Source organism: Acanthopagrus latus, chromosome 23 (genome assembly GCF_904848185.1).
Source record: "Acanthopagrus latus isolate v.2019 chromosome 23, fAcaLat1.1, whole genome shotgun sequence".
Taxonomy (NCBI): Eukaryota; Metazoa; Chordata; class Actinopteri; order Spariformes; family Sparidae; genus Acanthopagrus; species Acanthopagrus latus.
Genome location: NC_051061.1, coordinates 2471072 through 2489277, shown reverse-complemented (window position 1 = coordinate 2489277; position 18206 = coordinate 2471072). Strand labels below are relative to the sequence as shown.

General features: G+C 39.0%; 1 protein-coding gene across 4 annotated transcripts in view; it reads right to left on the bottom strand.

Annotated features, from left to right (window-relative positions):
* The window catches only part of si:dkeyp-72e1.9 (syntaxin-binding protein 4), a 90075-nt gene that overhangs the window by 59134 nt on the left and 12735 nt on the right, over window positions 1-18206 (bottom strand). Inside the window, exon 1 of one of the 4 annotated variants that reach the window (XM_037090266.1) lies at window positions 2899-3054. The exons of the other annotated variants lie outside the window; for them this stretch is intronic. The gene's annotated coding sequence lies outside the window, so the exon portion shown is untranslated. Of the gene's footprint in view, window positions 1-2898; window positions 3055-18206 lie in introns of those variants that run through there. 4 annotated transcript variants of the gene reach the window in all.

Genomic DNA, 18206 nt, shown 5'->3' with positions numbered 1-18206 from the left:
CACCAATGATTCCTCTACTACCAGGTCAAGGTTTCAGATGTTTGCCCAGTTGTTAAGATTAGAAGAAGCTTGGAGGCTGTCCAGCCTCTTACCTAACACAGCGGTCTTGTACTGACTCCAGACACAGGCTTTGGGAGCACAGATGTAAGCCTGGCTAACACTTGACTGCTGTGGTAGCCAACTTGTTGTCACAGCTGTCAGCTCATGTGCTAATGCGGGCCTGTTGGGCCACATACTGTGCGTGACGAAAATGTTTCCACATGTACCCCAACAGGAAAAAGGTTTGTGGAATTAGCTGGACACCTGAGAATATGGAATCAAAGTTTGAGAATGGTGAATAAAAATTATGTCCGTTCAGCATTTTATCATGTCCTCAGGCAATGTACAGCACCACCATGGATTATTGCCAACACTCAAAGGTGCAAAGTAAATCAAAATGATGGACTAGTTGTGCGTGTATGTAAAAATGACAGATTTTACAACTAAATTTCATCATCTTGGTGGAAGACATACACACCAACACGCCAGTCCCTCTGTGAAATAATAGCACCAAGGCAGAATGAACGATTGCATACACTGAAGCAGCAGCTCATTGGTTCACACATAACGCCTGACATCCACCTGACTCACTGTAAATCACTCTACAGCTGGAGGAACTCAATCACTCTCTCTAGGGTCAGACTAATATGGATGTTATCTCTAGCTATGGTTGATCTTTTGTCATGAGTCAAACATCCCAATCAACTGCTTCTCCTGCCAAACTCACTGCATACATTGTATACCATGTACCCAAGTGCAAGTCCAAAATGGTGTATTTCAGATTCTCATCAAGTCATTCTGTGCCCTTCACTTCATTACAATAAATTTTTAAATTTTGATTTATACATTTGTAATTCTGAAAAAATAATAATTCATTGTAAATGCATATATATTAATTTCATCATGCTTTAACCAATATGATATATTTAATTAAAAACAATGCTTTGGTTTATTGTTACGTGGATGTGATTGCAATGATCTGTAATTTCTGTTTTCAAATGTGAGAGCAGTCATAGTAGTTTGGACATTAGCCAGACGAGCTGTATATGAGAAGAGGACAAGTTCTTGTGTGCTGCATGTGTGAAAGGCCAAGTCCACTGTTCAGAGCTCATGGGTCAAGATTGCATATATCTGTGAATATAGTTTGTATTGTATTTGTAAGCAGATGCTGTTAGTATTTATGTGACGTTCAGTCATATAGCTTTTGTACTAGATGTTTTACAAATGTGCTGATGTATCCTATTTCTGTGTCCTATAGTTCTGAGAGGGACGCATCAACTTCCAGCCTTTGAAGTCTTAGAACCAAGTCCTGCTGTTTCCACTATGTCTATAGAGTCTCCCTCTGACAGGTGAGTGTAACTTGATGCTGATAGCAACATGGATCAGACCACTGTTATTCATGTGATATGTATCTTTGATGGATACATTTTATAGACACACGTGTCCTTCTTTCATATCAAGTTGGTTTGCTTTATGTGCATGAATGTGCTCCTTAGCAGGGACACAATGCAAAAATAAATGGTAGCATTTCATTAGATGCACCAGGAATATGTTTCAAATACTGGTCCCAGCTGTCACATGTTAGCCCACTGCCTGACACTATTGCATATTAGTAAGACTTTAAAAAAGAAAAGAAAATAGATTTTGCATCTCAATTCATGATCTGACTGTCAGCTGACCACAGCAGAGTGTGGGAAACAAGTAATGCACCAAAAAATCCCTATAAATCACTGCTTGCCTACCAACCCAGAAGTTTTCCATCACCCACCAAACTCTAGACTTCAATTTTTATGGACATTTTTTTCCTTATCCTAAATTACTCTGAAAGTGATATTTTGCTAACCCCCCAAAAAGTAGAAAGGGTAAACTTGAAATGATTGTAAATGGCACAGTTTTGATGTAACAGAGGCTACTTCTGGTTGTTTTTTGGAAAATTTGTCACCACATAAAATACAACCAAAATGTTAGCATTATGATAAACTGAGTGTAATTTCAAGGTCCTTGAAAAGCTGAATTTACTGTCAGTTAAGCAATTGTGCTATTCTTTCTGCAGGGTTAGAGGACTGAGACAAAGCCAACATCAGCAGCCTGACCTGTTGGCCAACACTGACCTGTGTTTATCATCAGTCAAGAAACCTCTGAGCTTCCTGTGTAGTTGTTTATACTATTTGTGCTCTATATTGTCTAAATCAGAAAAGGTATGCTATTTTTGTAGTATTATTTATTTAGATGTATTCCAAAAAAACTTAATAAATAAGAGTCTAACCTAATTCAGTTGTTATTATTAGAGCATCACATAAAATGTAAGAACTGCAATGGGATGGTTGTTTATGCTGGAATCATGAAGAAAAGGCATTTATGATTTTCAAAACTTGACTTTTCAAACAATTTAGAGATAACGTAAAACAAGGACTTAATGCAGAATGACAAATAAATAAGTATCTGGCAGAGTTCCCACATTTGAGGCTTGCTCCAACATCTGTCACCCTCCCATGGCCTCTGCCACCACTTCCTCGGACACTGCTGGTCGCCCTCCTGTCATCCTCTCTGATGTGATGATGTGCCTTAATCTGGTGTGTCTTCATCATCAGAGTCAACAATGCGGTCACCATAGAAGCTCTGACAAATTAAACTTAAACATGTAGCAGGCCCACCACTAATCCTGATGATTTAGCTTTGCCGTATATAATGTTAATATGGCCAGCTGCTGCTAGCTAACCAGTAATGAGTTACAACAACAAAATACACTTTTAAAACAATGTCTAAATGCTAACAAATCTAGCTTGATAGCTATCAGTGCTAGCAATGTCTATGTTGGTTGTTTACATTTAATATGATAATTAGTAGGGGTTTACTTACAGGTGAATGAGACAAGGGGTAGCTACTTGTAGTTAGATGTTGTTATGGAAACAATTCACCGACAGTATTCTTCCTACCACTCGTGAGGACTCGGATTGCGTTGGCAGTATTCAGCAGTTGCCGGACATTGCGCGTTCATGGTTTCGGGTGAGCTGTATTGGAGAAAGAAATGAGTGCAGGGGGCGGGGTTTACTGGCTCAATACATTCATAATCTAGTCAGGGCCTGACTGTTTTTCAAACTTACCGACACCAGCTTTAATGAGCAGGCTATAGCCGATCAAAAGCAGAGTAGGGCAGGTCGTGAAGAGGAAGGTAGTGTGATCTAAAATCACGCCTAAAGCAGAAGCAACTGTATGTCTGCTGACTGACTGGAGTGTATATGTAAGGCATTATCCTGCTTATACCATGGTCACTTGCCAAAGAAAAGAAATTCAGACCATTCATTTATATTTTCATGCGTTTTACAATCAAAATATAAAATTTTTCACAAGCCGTAATTTGTTTCCCTGGTAACGCCTGAGGGTTCGACTAATACCTGGAACAGTCATTACTCTCCCGTGATTCTTATGCAACGGAGACATTGTTCACTCCTCCAGTAAATAGGATGGACCATAGATACGACTTGGTAATGAGAGATATTCTAGTCCGCCCAGCGATGAGCCAGAAAGTCAATAACATTGCATACCGTTGACAAACAGTAAATAGAATTTGACAGTATGCTAGCTAACAAGACCAGCTAGCTAACCAGTCATTGTCCCCAAATCAATATCAAGATTTTCACGAACAAATGATCGGCCGTGTGTAATGTTACTGTGGCCGCAGCCTGAAGTAGAGAGTTGAACAGCGAACGGGATGTGAGCTTATCCGCTTCAGAGGGGGAGTGTACTTTCTGCAGCTTGTGTGTTACAGTCGCCACCCTGTGGTGTTCAGAAGATAAGGCACTGAAGGACTGACGGACTGCACTCAGTGTTGGAAATAACATTCAGATTTGATACGCCAGCTAGCGCACTGATTTAGAACGGTGAACAGACAATTTGACTGGAACTACTTAGTGGGTGTCCATATATTAGGGGTTAATGGACACCCTGCAGCCAATCAGAATCACGTATTCCCCCAGACCATGGTATAAATCCATATAACGCCTCGTGACTCAAGTAAATTACAGAAGTAAAGGCTCGTCTCCAAACCAGGCGTTTCAGGCAGTGCAGGAGCAGCACAAAAATGTTACTTTACATAAGAAAGGAAAGGCAAAAACATTGCACATATACAGTAAATGCCAGTTCATGTTTAGTAAATGTTATAAGGATTTAAATTCAGCACTGTCTGATTGATGTTGAAGTGCTAACGAGGTGGATCGACGGCTGCTTCAGTCATTTCGTTGTGACTGAACAAGTGAAAATGAACGCTACATAGTAATTTGATACTGGAGTGAATTTCAGTTTTATGCCAAAATTACTGCCCTTAAAATTTAGAAATATTTTGCAAAATGGAAATGAATGAATGAACTAAATGAAAAGTATGATTAAACAAAGGTGCAAAGAAAAATGCTGCGCTTTCTACAGCTGTGATAAGGGACCACTTGTATTATATCATAAAATGATAAATGCATATTGCATAAAGTAAACTGGAACTTCCTGCTTTCTCAATGGAACAAAAACTCAATTATTTGTGAGAAAACACAGGAGGATCTTTTCAGTGGGATACGGGGAACTTTGTAGTTCCTTTCATCATGTTGACAGCTTTTCAGAGGTACATGACTCTCTAGCTGAGGACCTTAAGCCTTACATTCATCAGCAGCTTCTTTTCTCCACTATATTTCAGTGGTTTGGTGTGTTGGTGTGTTTTTCAAATGGCAATCCAGTGTTTGGGGTAAGCCACCTAAATTCTTTCAATGAGCATTTGATTTGGGTGACTTGTGTTTACTTTGATCAGCCACTGGATTACATAACATATAAAATCCTGCATTTTTTAAAATCTAATACCTAGAGAGGCTTAGCCGTCCTTCAAAGCGTCTCATAAAGATGCTTTGAAGAACTGGAGGCTGCCTTAAACCTGAACCAAAAAGCTGAAGGCTGCAGGGTGTTGCCACACATTCGTACTGTTGAGGTCAAGAATTTAGCTTTTTGCTTTTGTGCTTCAGGGTGCCAGGGTCTTGAAATGTTTTAATCCCCTTTATCTTAAGGCAGATGTACACAGTGAGAAACTATTTTTAAATCATATTCTTTGTATTAAAGCGCCAGCTTTGTTTTGTGTCACAATCCAATACAAATTAAAAGCTGCAATCTTTATGTATTTATTTATTTATTTATTTATGCTTACTTGAGGCAATAAAACAAGATGAAGAATACAAAATTCATATTGAGCGACTTATGCTGCTGTTATATACATACCAACATTAAAATTCTCTGAATTAGGGATAGCACATTAAAAGGCTTTGCTGCTGATTGTGATTTAAAAAAAATTGATATAATATGATGACAACGACGACGACGATGATGAGGATGAGGATGAGGATATGAAAAAGCTGTCTAACTCACTGACATAGAGTCTCATATTGGCATCCTGATTTATCTAAAATTGCAGAAGCCTGTCACCATGGCTGAGAGTATGGCTTGCACATTGTATTCCCACAACAACAAGATTTGTGTAAATACTAAGCATCTCCAAATTAATACATGACATGGAGAGGGGTTACTACCATGTATTCATCCTTTATTTGTGCAGGAGGACATCATGATTTATGATTACTTATTCAAGATTATTTGACTGATTGTAGCTCACACTAGCTCAGTAGAAAGTATTAGTGGTCACCTGATGTTGTTGTCTACTGGATCCCTTGGCTGAAGAATCAAATCTAGCCCTTAATCATGAAGATAGAATAAATTACAAACATACACATACAAATATAGAGACGCATTGTCCTAGTTAAGCAACTTTTCTGCTTTATATGATTTCATTATGTGGTGGAATGAGATATTGCAGTGATCTGATCTGCTGTATTATCCTCAAAATGATTGCCAGGATCAACATGAATACACTGATTATCTCTCTTAAAGGAGCTAAAGGAACACTAAAAAATGCATTTAATAATATCTATTTACCACAGATGTGTATATACTGCATGTATGATTGCCCATGCACAAAACAGTACTAATCTGTGCATCAACAGCATGCAGTACCCTACACACACAGCAACACACACGTTCTCGTCACACAGATTTATTCTCTTCTTCTTCTTCTATTTGGCAGCCATGGCAACAACCATTTGCCTCAGAACTTTAATCAGTAAATCTGCACAGTGGGTTGTTATCAGATTATGGGATTATCCAATCCACACTGAGAAATCAAACAGGCCCAGACCCAATCACAGAGAGACACATGCTCACACACAAAGTCACACACTTGCGTGGGCATGGTTTAGTGTGTGTCTGCGTGTGTGGGTGTGTAATCGAGAGCAACACAAAGCAAAGACAAAAACTAAAGGGATCACTGTCAAGTGTTTCCACTTAGTAGGCTGCCCTCTACAGACAGGAAGAGGAGCAGCAGGTTCAGTGAACAGACCTTCTAAAAGGTCCAGAAAAATCCAGGGGTCTGGGTCTCTGGGAGAATCCCATGTGGTTTTTGCTCCCCTTATCTAGCACTGAGCATCAAGTTCATTACATCATCTGATACGGGAGCAAAGTCTGGCTCATTTATGTTGTCTTTGTCTGAAAGTGGATGAATTTCAAAGAAATGAAAAATATAAAACAACTCAATGGTTTCAATAATAAAAAAAATTAAAAAAGGAAAGAAAAAAAGAAGGGGGAAAAGAAAAGTAAAACATTTAAAATGATACCTCCATTAGAATGTTTGTCTACTTTTGACCTTTTCAAAGCAAGTTACAGTCATTTGTTATAAAATGTTCCTTTACATTTTTCATTGAAAAAACAGGTGCGATCTTAAACTTTATTAACTGACCATGTATACGGCCCAAAATAATAAACATTATTAGAATCTTAAATCATAACAGGGCATTGAAGCAAAAGTGAAATTTTTATGAGAACACTGGTTTTACAGCCTTTAGATATCTATGTATATTTTGCTGTTTCAGGATGGATGAGGGGAAATCGGAGCTGAGCTGAGCTGTCAGCAATAGTTTAACCATGCTGGCACAGACATTGTGTACCTTCAGGAAGGGTTGGGGATGTGCTGGTTTGTAGAACATACTGTATACAACAACCAACAACACAGTCCACATTGTTATGCTTCACAGTAAATGCCTCCCACTGGACAACTTTCAATGTGAGGGAGTAACAGAAAGAAACGTTCGGTTTGCATCAGCAGCTGTGACACAGCTGAAATGATTATTTAACAGTAAAATAAAGCTGTTTTGTGAGAGAATAGGAGCATAGGTGGTAACGTCCAAACCACAAAGATGTTGTTGGAGTCTTTGGTCTCCAGCACTGATACACGTGCTAAGCCAATCAATAAAGAGGAAAGGACATCTGATCAAATATCAGTGCGAGTTTGACATCTCTGATACAAAACAGGCCAACATAACATCAGTTATATAACATCACGTCTCAACGTCATAAGTGTATTTTTCTCCTAAATGTACATGTATGTATATTGTATGATAACCAAGGTCCATTCTCATATTGTATATTTGTCACTACTGAAAAACAATTCTATACACACATATAATAAGAAAGTTTATATTGACTTACAGGAATTAATTAATGTTTTGTTTACATCTCCACTGTCTATCAAATTTTTGCTATTTTATTAAATACTTTTCGATTTTCACTGTTTTATCAAATAAACCTCAATTCCACAAAAATTGGGATGTGATTACAGATAAGGGAATGCCTTACATTTGTTGCAAGTGTGCAATTATAAACATTCTTAAACACTTGGACTATTTGCCTACAAAACTTTGTAATCAATCATGATAGTATGATCAGTTACCTGTTTACCTGTGGAATGTTCCAAACAAAAAGTCTCTTGTTTCTCCTGTCCCAACTTCAACCATGTTGCTGCCCTCAAATTCAGAGTGTGTATTTACAAGAGCAAAGTTGATTAGTTTCAACAATGAATATCCTGACTTTGTACTTTACTTTACTGAATTTAGGTTAAAAATTATTTGCTAATTGAATGTAAAATATGAGATATACTATATTTAAAATCCACATTTTTTTCTCAATGAAGAAGTTGATCAAACTGATTACAAAGTTAAGTATTTATTAGTTTTTATATACGCTGAACCGGACACCATCACAGCATCCTAGGTGATAACTCAATAAACTTTGCTTTCGACAAAACATTCATGTTTCCGTCACAGCAGCGCATTTTTGGTCATGACATCAATGTTTTGGTAGTGATCATAACATTTTGTTCCCCAGAGAGCCTATCAACATTTTATCTTATTAAAAAATTACACATAAATCATACATCTTGCACATATGCAGTCAGCAATCCTGTCACTGTCGAAACTGAACAATCTTTGGTATCAACTTGCCTCAACTCTTGAAGTGAACATTAGGGCCCTCTCTCTCTTCCACCCTATCAGTGATAAGTTACACGTGAATCTCGGGCTTTGTAACATTAGTAGGGTAACTTTAGAGATATGCAGGACACATCCTTTAAGTTGAAATGCTGATATCAAGACACCAGATCTGGAAACATGTGAGTTAGTGGATCACACTGTTGGAATCTGTTCTATTTACAATGGATGATGATCTGTTCTGTCGCTGAACCGGCCAGGATTACCTCTGTTGTGTGTCCCGTTACATTGTTTAATGCCCCTCTTACAAACCAATAATGTTCATGTATATTCCCGCAGTAAGGTGTATAAAGTCTGCGATTTCATTTCATGAATGGGTGGATAGTTACATGGCTGGATTATTTGGAAGAGAGAGCACCACAGTACAGTATTCAGTAATGTAACGTTAACAGAATGGTTTCTTTTCCAGTCTGGCCGCCCTCAGTGCACCGTCCCTATAGTGGACAAGGTGATGGTATCGTGTTTCATATTTGAGACTAGAAAACAGGTCAGATGAGAGAGGTCTGGCTGTAAGAGACGTAATGTGACTTGAATGCCACACTTATCAACTGTCAGGATCTCACGTCAGGAATGATGCAGCTTAAGAAACTTTACATAATGAAATGTCAAGCACATAGGAAAGGTAATGGTGATATCATAAGAGGAAATAATGCTGCAGACGGAAAGCCAAATGGCTGTTTTGGCGCTGCTGGTGTCACTAGAGCCAGTTTCCACCCCAGAAGACATAATTCTAATGTGGCAAGAGGCAGGACCATATAAACATAGCATCTGGCAGCAGGGGGGGTGTTAGAGGAGTTGTGGAGGTCTCATGAAGGTTTGTTAGTTGCTCCTGTGCAATTGATAACCACATTGATCTGTGAGTCTCACAGTATAGATCACTGTGCGAGAGGGGAAGTGATAAGTAAAATAAAACAACAAGGATACTGGTCTCTATACTTGCTGTAGCGGCTTCTTGCTTCCTAGAGCCACTAAGAGGGTAAAACATTTCTGTTATGCGCTGTCCAGTGATCAATGTCCACTCCAACTTGTTCCTTTTCAAAGGTTTTATTGAATAATTAAAAGAACAAAAAACTGGTAAAAGACTGTGAGCCAAACGTGAGGTAAACGTAAATTGTGCACTCCCAGGTCATCCCCTCTCTCCAACACCGGCATCCAGGTATCAGGTGAAATTCGAGGTTAATAAAGGGGTTAAATCCCGCATCACGTCACCACACCAAAAATAAGTCAAAATAAACAAAAAACAAATCTAGTGCAAATATATGGTTCCTACACATGCAAACAAGGGTTTACATGCTTTTAGGACTTTGAAATGTGTGCCCAAAACAATGTGAGAAAAGGAATTACAACCCAACAGGCCACTTTAATGTGCCAGAAGGACCATTTAGACATCTAGTCATAGACTATGTAGACATGATAAAATTTGTACATGGTAGTTGCTTCTAGTCGACCTCTTTCCCCAATGGGTTGGAGCAACACCGCCAAAAGACCAAGGGTCAGAAACAGTTAAATACCTAATAGAAGCACAGCTTTGGAATCCCTTCAGATTTGTCCAGTGATAACAGGTCTGTGTTTGTACAAAAAGCATCAAGAAGAATCTCACAAAAACTGAGAATGAATCAAAGATTAGGATTTTTTTTTTCATCCTCAGTCTCAGAGGATGGTGGAAAGAGTTAATGGAGTTCTCAAAGCTAAAACAAAAAAAAATCTCTGCTAGCACTAAGATGAATTGGGTGGACACCTTGCCGCCCCCAAGGCTCGACCAGTAACGACACAAAATGAGACAAATCAAAATGCCAGTTGACTGGAGGACAGTGGTAAACAGAGTTTTGACATTTCACCAGTTGAAGATAATGATCTGTCTGGTATGAAGGACACTGACCCTGCCATTCAAGAGCAAAGCCAAGACATTTGCCAGATAAGTATGATGCAACTACACAGTCGTCAAACATGCCATGAGACCAAATTCAAACCCATGACTCAGTAAGGAGAGAGATTGAAACCCCAAGACCTTATATGACACTGGGAAGAATAAGAAAAAATATCCCACCTCAATACAAAGCAGAGGGAGTGGTTCACAAATAATCATCTCTAAAGACGCCACCCTGAGTCATTACTGGGATTCTTTGTGATGTGACAACATGGCAGATCATAGAGTGCGACAGATGTCATAGACTGACTAGACATATGTATCTTAGATGCGGCAGTGATAGACCCCAATAAAATATATGTTCTTGATTTCATAAAAACAACCAAGGGAGGAAGATATGCAGGGATCACAATTCCCTTGAACAGTCTTATATGCGGTATGTGATGGTCATCTGTAACAGCCAATCCTAGAGATGTAGAGGTAACAATCAGTGAACTTTGTCCTCAGAGCTACCAACGGAAAAAGAGCTTGAAATTGAAAAGAGCATGACCAAACTGACCAACTAGGAAATTACGAGCCAGAACAGAGAAGTTTTAAAAATCTAAAAGTTGGATTGTGGGAGAGAGCTAGTCACAATGGGTGGCATACGTAGGCTTGGTACACTGTAAGGGAAATGATATCTAATGTCTGCAGAGGTGCAGACGCCCCAACGACACTGCCAACCACAATTCAAGAATAACATAATTTAGGGGAATGTTTCAGTCACAAGAAACACGAAAGAACAGAAACAAGAGTGTAGAGAAGGCAGATTTACTCCTACATCAGGGTCAGACATGGCACAATATAACCATGACTGTTCCTACTCTCCACTTGCTGAGTGAACAGACATTTGCGGTAGCAGATAGCTACTGGGTGTGTGAGGATGACATATTACTAAATACTCTTCCACCTCGGTGGATTGTTCTCTCTGCACGGGTAAGAATGAAATTGCATGTACAAGTAAAGTATAGAGGGGTTAGAGACATAATTGGAGTTGATGAATTCCCAGACGAAATGAATGGATCCAAGAGGCGGTACACTCCAGATCCAAGGGTATATTTAGATGGTATACTGCAGCCCAGAGGAATCCCTGAGGAATTAAAAGCAATAAATTAAATTAAATTCTTTGGACAAGACCAAACATAAATGTTTATTGGATCAATTCTTTTTATTCCAACCAGCAGCGGTTCATTAATTATTCTAATGAGGTCCTCCATGGCCTTAGGAGAACAGTTACAGGAAATGAGCAGGATGGCAGGATGGCATGGCGAAATAGGCAAGCTTTAGATTGGATGTTAGCCGAGACAGGTGGAATATGTTACATGTATGGAGATCAGTGCTGTGCCCACATTCCCAATAACACAGCATTTGGTGGAACATTCTATGTGGCTATGTCTAAGATCAGAGAGCTAAGGCAGACAGGAACTGAAATAATTCTGGGAAGGAAGAAGGCTCATGGGACTCATTCTAAAACTTGGAAAATGGTGAGCTTTATTGGCAAAAATAGGAATAACCGCATTGGTAGCACTAAGCAGATGAACTTGGCAACAAATGAGAAGGAGTGGCAACTGTCTGAGCTGATGAAGTGACCTCAAAAAATAGACCCCAAAGAGGGGAATATATTGTGTATGTGCATCAGTAAATATATTGGGGACATTGTGTATAATATTGAGACGACTGGGACATCTTGGTCTCATAACAGTAAATAGGTGTGTGCCTAGCCGAATATGAAAGCTTCAAATGACATCTGGAGAGTTCCAGCATCACTTCCTGATACAAGCTGACCACTGGAGAACAGTTTGACTGGTCTGATAAACCTTTGACACTGTTTTATATGTTATTTCTATTCCTTCTCTGCATTCCTCTGATCTTACTTCTTCTGGCTGACTTTTGGTTTTCCATCCTTCTAGTTTCTCAGTGGCTATGTGCAGTTGTGTCTGATCAGGCCCCCTGGAAGTGCAGGTGATGTGGAAGCTCTGCAGAACATCTCCATCTCCTCCTGTGTTTTCACCATCATCCTGTTTTTGCTGCCTCCTCCTCCACTCTTTTCTAAATTATTGTCTTTAGTCCCTGACAGATAATTCACTGACATCTTCAACCTGCCTTCCTCCCCCTAATTTCTAATTTATTTCTCTTTCCTTTCTTCAGTGTTCTGGTACTCACTGGGTACATTACTTAGGTACTCACATCACATATGATTTGAGTTTGTAATAAAATACTTTTGATTTGTATACCTCTACTACTACTAAATGCTGTTTATTTCCCCCACAATAGGATCAAGCATCCCCTTTTGCGTCTTCCAAAACAATCATGTCACAACTAAAGATTTTCTGCATATTTGGTTATGACAACTTTGGGTCATTTTGATCCTTTTCCAATATCTTCTTTTTCCCTGTTCCTTGGCCTGAGCCAATATAGGATGTTACCGAAAATCGCAATACTTCGCGCCAGTGTTTTTTCCGTCATTTTTCACAATATCGAATATCTGTCCTGCTGTAGTTACAGTCATATCTGAATTAGCAGGGGGGACTCAACTACCCTGCACTACCCCCACCTGAACACTGACACTTTTAGCCCCTATAGTAATATCATAGTGATACTATTATCTGGTATCTACTGCCTATATTGTAAACAATCAACAATTACACTAAGAGTTCCTTTACAGTTATTACAGGACATCATGAGACTTTCCTTATGATGTCAACATGATAAAACAATTATTCAGTGTGAAACAAAAATAATTCAACCTGTGACCTCTTCGGCCTTCTGTGAGAAAGTGTGGAAAAAACAAGAAAGCCAAATATCAAAGGCTTCTCCCTGCGCTGAAATATTAATTAAAAACATTACCAAGTCTCTTTCACATTTGCACATTTCAAGGATAAAAATGCACCACCTCTTTGTGGCCATACAGCTTATCATGAGCGGTTCGCCTGGGATTATTTAACTAGTGTGTTCCCTGCCTCTCTGTGTTTTCCAAGTGGGTTTATTCTGTTTGAAGCCCTTGGACATCCTAGCTTTTGAAGTAGAAACCTCATATTAACAAAATGCTTTTTTTTTTTGTACTCTCACAGGACTTCTAACAAAGTTACAACTTCACAGGAAAATCAACAGTGGATAAAAACAACAGAAATCCAGATTAAACAACAGAAAATTATGAAACATGTAAAATGATAAAACCCCAAATTTAAGACCTGGTAAATGCTTTGCTTTAAACGACGGTTTTAAGAAAAGATTTTAAAGTTGCTAACAATGTAGCCTTCCTGATTTCAATAGGCAGAGAGTTCCATAGTCTGGGGTCTCTCAGTGAAAAGGCCTGGTCACCTTTACTTACAAGTCACAATATCACAATTACAATTTTGAAACAACCTGCAGAGCTGCACTCACCGATTGAAGAGAATGCCCAGGCACATACATGTTGGGGGTCAGCTAACCTTAAATATAATTTGGGGCAAGACCATTTAAAGCTTTAAAAGTGACAAGTCAAATTTCAAAATCAATACAAAATAAAACAGGTAGCCCATGTAAATTGGTTAGGATAGGAGTAATGTGCTAAAAAAAAAAAAAAATTGATGCCATGGAAAATGCATGCAGCAGCACTCTGCACCCGCTGGAGCTCCAGCTGATACTGACATTAAGCCCATTACAGTAATCTAAACCTAAGAAAATAAAAGTATGATAACTTCAAAATCATCTATTTTTTTTCTCTCTTAAACTGAAAAAAAAGGACACAACAAAACCATTAACATAGGCTGAGATGAGATCTGCATCAAAGATTACACTTGATTTCTTGCAGGTTGTGTTGCAGCAGGCTGGTAGGTTTTCTATGGCCAAATAATACCATGACCTCTGAACTGGAATTATTTCATTTTGAAAGGTTTTGTTATATCCAAGACTTAGTGTCACAAAGGCAGGCGAGATGATTATCTAAGGTAGATGTGTTTGTCCTGAGGGGGGCATGGAGATGCCTATCATCCACTTCACAGTGATGTTAAACACCATGGTTCTAGACTATCTGACTGAGAGGAAGCATGTGCAGATTCTGGCTCAGAATGGACACTTGAGGATCCCCACAGTTTAAATCATAAATAGAGGGACTGGACTTTGCTAGGACATGAATGAGGTTAGCAGTTAGGATTAGGATGGCATGGTCTACTGTGTCAAAACCAGAACTCTAGAATCAAATCTCAAAGGACCAGAACAGAGCCCTTCGCAAGGGCCGTTTCTGTCATGCTGGACTCTAAAACCTGATTCGAAACTGCAAAAAATATTGTTGCTATGCAACAAATCAGGCTTTGAAATACCATTCTTTAGTACTGTGGATAAAAAAAAAAGATCATTTACAAAAATCTCTTTTTAGTTTGTCTAAGGATCCTAATAAGGTTTGTTCAGAATTGGTTGAATAATTGTATATTTGAAACAGTTTGAGAAGTTCACAGATTTACTGCTAATAATTGATCAAAATAAAAGGGGCGAAGGTGGGGAAAACTTTTTTAAAAAAAAAAAAACCTGGTTGGAATGAAATGTATTTCATGCCATGAGTGAATTCATTATGTGTCAGTAGGTTTGAAACTGGGTAAGGATGGCTGGGTTATTAACAATGATGTGGATAGAAAGTTATTCATTGGAACAAACGTGGTATGGTGTCACATATTCTCTTATTTATTTATTTTCAGTTTATCTGCACAGATGTTTCAGGGATCAGTGTGGTCATTTATCAGCTCTCTGAATTTCACAATGGATCATGAATGGCAATTCGATGACTATTCAAAGTGGTTATAAATTCCAGGTTTTGTGAGTGTTTTAGTGGGAATGGGATAATTAGAAAATATACCAAATAATTTAGAAGCAGTAGTTAGTCAGTAGTCAGTAGTTACGTGTGGTTTTAAAAGCAAAGAAGAGGGTAAGGGAACATTACGGCCTTGTGATCAGACATAAATATATCAACTATTTCTTTCTCTTGGGCAGAAACCCGAGGACAGTATGAGATAGAGGATATGACCAATGGATGTGTGGGCTAACTGACTGTACTAGGGTGAGATATTCAGCTGGATCAGTGAACTCATTTGACATTGAGTACATCACATATGAATATTAAAAGCAGTCAAGATAAGCATTCTGTCAAGTTTGGATACAAAAATGGCTAAAAGTTCATAAAATTCAGACTAATATTGTTGTATCTAGGAGGTCTGTATATTAAAATGCACAGTACCTGAGCAGGGCTTATAATATGAAAGCTTAAAACATCAAATAATTAAAATTGCCAAAGGAGATATAAGAGCATTTAAGAAAATGTTTAATAAAAAACAAAAAAGCTATCTAAAGTTTATTTCATATAACCCCTATCACAGACTACAGGCACAAGGTCCTAACAAGTAAGATCAAATAAAAAATAACCATAAAAAACAAAAAGTAAAAAAAATGAAGGCACACAGATCTCCAGACAGCAGCAGATGAGACACATGACAAACTGACTAAATAAGTCTTCAGTTGCTTTTTAAAGGCACCAACTAAGACCACATAACATAAGTCCATAAAATGACCTTCCCACAGTGCTGGAGTCACCAGTAATAGAGAAGATCAGGGCATTATTTATCATTTCTTTTCCTGCTGCAAAGTGAAAAAAAAAGTGAAAAAAAAGTGCAAAGTGGTAAAATTTTACTTTGAGTTCTCCAAGCTTGATGGTAGTTGAGTGGATACGTTGCTGAGTCAGGAACAAAGTACTCGGTTTGGGAAGGAAGATTAAGAGTTAGTTCATGAGGCGGTCAAACCTGGGGGGGGTGTTGACCAGGCAAGGATGATCTGGGATGGGAGGAGGAGAGGTCAGTTGGGGGGGTTGCTGTGTAAGTAGTCATGCACGTGGAGATGAATGGACTGCATGCTGGATTTTTCCTGAAAACTTTGGCTACCCCACTTGTGTGGAGTGATCCTGTCTATCATAAAAAGAGAATCACTTGACTCTGCAACTGAGAGTTGGAAGGGGCCCAGAAATTAAAACAGTCTTTCCATATTCCTTAGAAACGTTAAAGGGAGGCTAAATATGTCTTGGTGGATTCCAGCTCTCTGTGGGATGTTTCATTTGTCAACTACTCTCTTAATGGTGGTCGGTAGTGAGGTGAGTAGATGAAGTTTGTCCAAAATCAATTATCTATTAACTAAAGACCATTTCTACACAACAAAAAAAGTTACTGCTTACATGTCAATGTCGACTAAGGTCCTGGAAAGGATTCAGAAATATCAAAATACTTCAGCTTTGAGAAAAACGAGAAGTGTTCCTCTAAATGATGTTTGGAAGAATCAAATTGTTAATGGTTAAAATGTAAAGGCAAGTCGGACAGATACAGGTTGAGAGATAACATGCTTTAGAAATTGTGTTAGCTCTATTTAATTTCCTGTGAGCACCTGCGCATTTTTTAACCTGCCACGTAAGCCGATCAGAGGGAGAGTTAAGTAGAAGCAGTGTGACCAGCAGGGAAACTACACTCTGAAGAGCTGAACCGAGATTTAATGACAGACAACTTTTCTATATAAACACATACAGATGGACAAGGGTGGACAAATACCACGTTCAGTCAAATATTCATGATGACTGACTACGTAGTTAGACCTTTTTTCCCCTCAGCTAAGTGGTCGCTTCGCAGTTAAAATGCACTTCTGTCTGACATTCAGCGTCTGGATGGTTTATCACTGACTGCAGGAATGATCGACGGCTATTCTCTGACTGCTATAGTCAGGCAATTTTAACTTACTTCTAGCTAACTAGTTATAGTTATGGATATTATGTGAATTGCGATATTAAGGTAGCATTGGGCATCCTTTACTAGAGGTACACACCAATAGTGGATTTCCAGATCAGCCAATATTGAAAACATTAGAAACCATGAATGTTTGTGCATATTCCCTGGGTAAGGAGGAGCGTAAAGTGAGAACAACACATTGACATTACATGACATTAACGGAATGGTTTCTATTCCTGCCTGCCTTCAGAGCCCTGTCCCTATGGTGGACAAAGTGACAGTGTTACGTTATATATTCGACACAAGATCAACTAAAAACAGGTCAGATGAGAGAGGTCTGGCTATAAGAGACTAAACATGACTTGACTGCCACACTTACCAGCCTCTGGTAAAATCAGCCGTTCCCTGTTATCTGGGTAGCCCATATTTCCTAACCCGATGACCAGAGTAATGCATTTAAGTTAAGTCTGTTGTATGGCTGCTGCATATCTAATATCAACGTACAGCAGATATTTTCAGCAGAGATGACTCTCAAATTATGATGATGACTCAGTGTTATCCTCCATGAAAAATTGTGATGGTCGGTGGAGGCTGCGCAGCCATCGGCAACTAAGGTAGCCAAGTTAAGCCAATAACAATAGTTTGTCAAATGTACCACTGACGACCTCTGTCCTCCACTGCCGATGGCAACAGTGGTATGCGGTGTTGGGCGAATAAGCAGCTCCTGTCTTGCGGCAATTTTGAGGAAACACAAAAACTCACCATGCATGGTGAGAACCAGCTGCCTTCCACTTTAGCCCTCGGCCAACTTGAATAGGGATAACCCCGAGATTCCACCAGATACGTGTCTGCTGTGTTACGGCTCCAATACGGTTTTGCTCCGCCGTCCGGCAACCCCCACTGGTTGTGTTTTGAGTTCACCTCTGTGCAGTCACAAGACCAAGGCGTGATTAATCACATCATCACTCGCGACCACAGTTATAGGTATGTACTGCAACATGAAGTGTTCCAGACTGAAAGATTAGTAGAAGAGCTTGTATTTGTCTCTTTCATGTCTCCAGATTTGTGTGCTGGCGTCAACATGGAGTGTTTTATTTTGAAATGTAACCGGATGTCATACTGTTG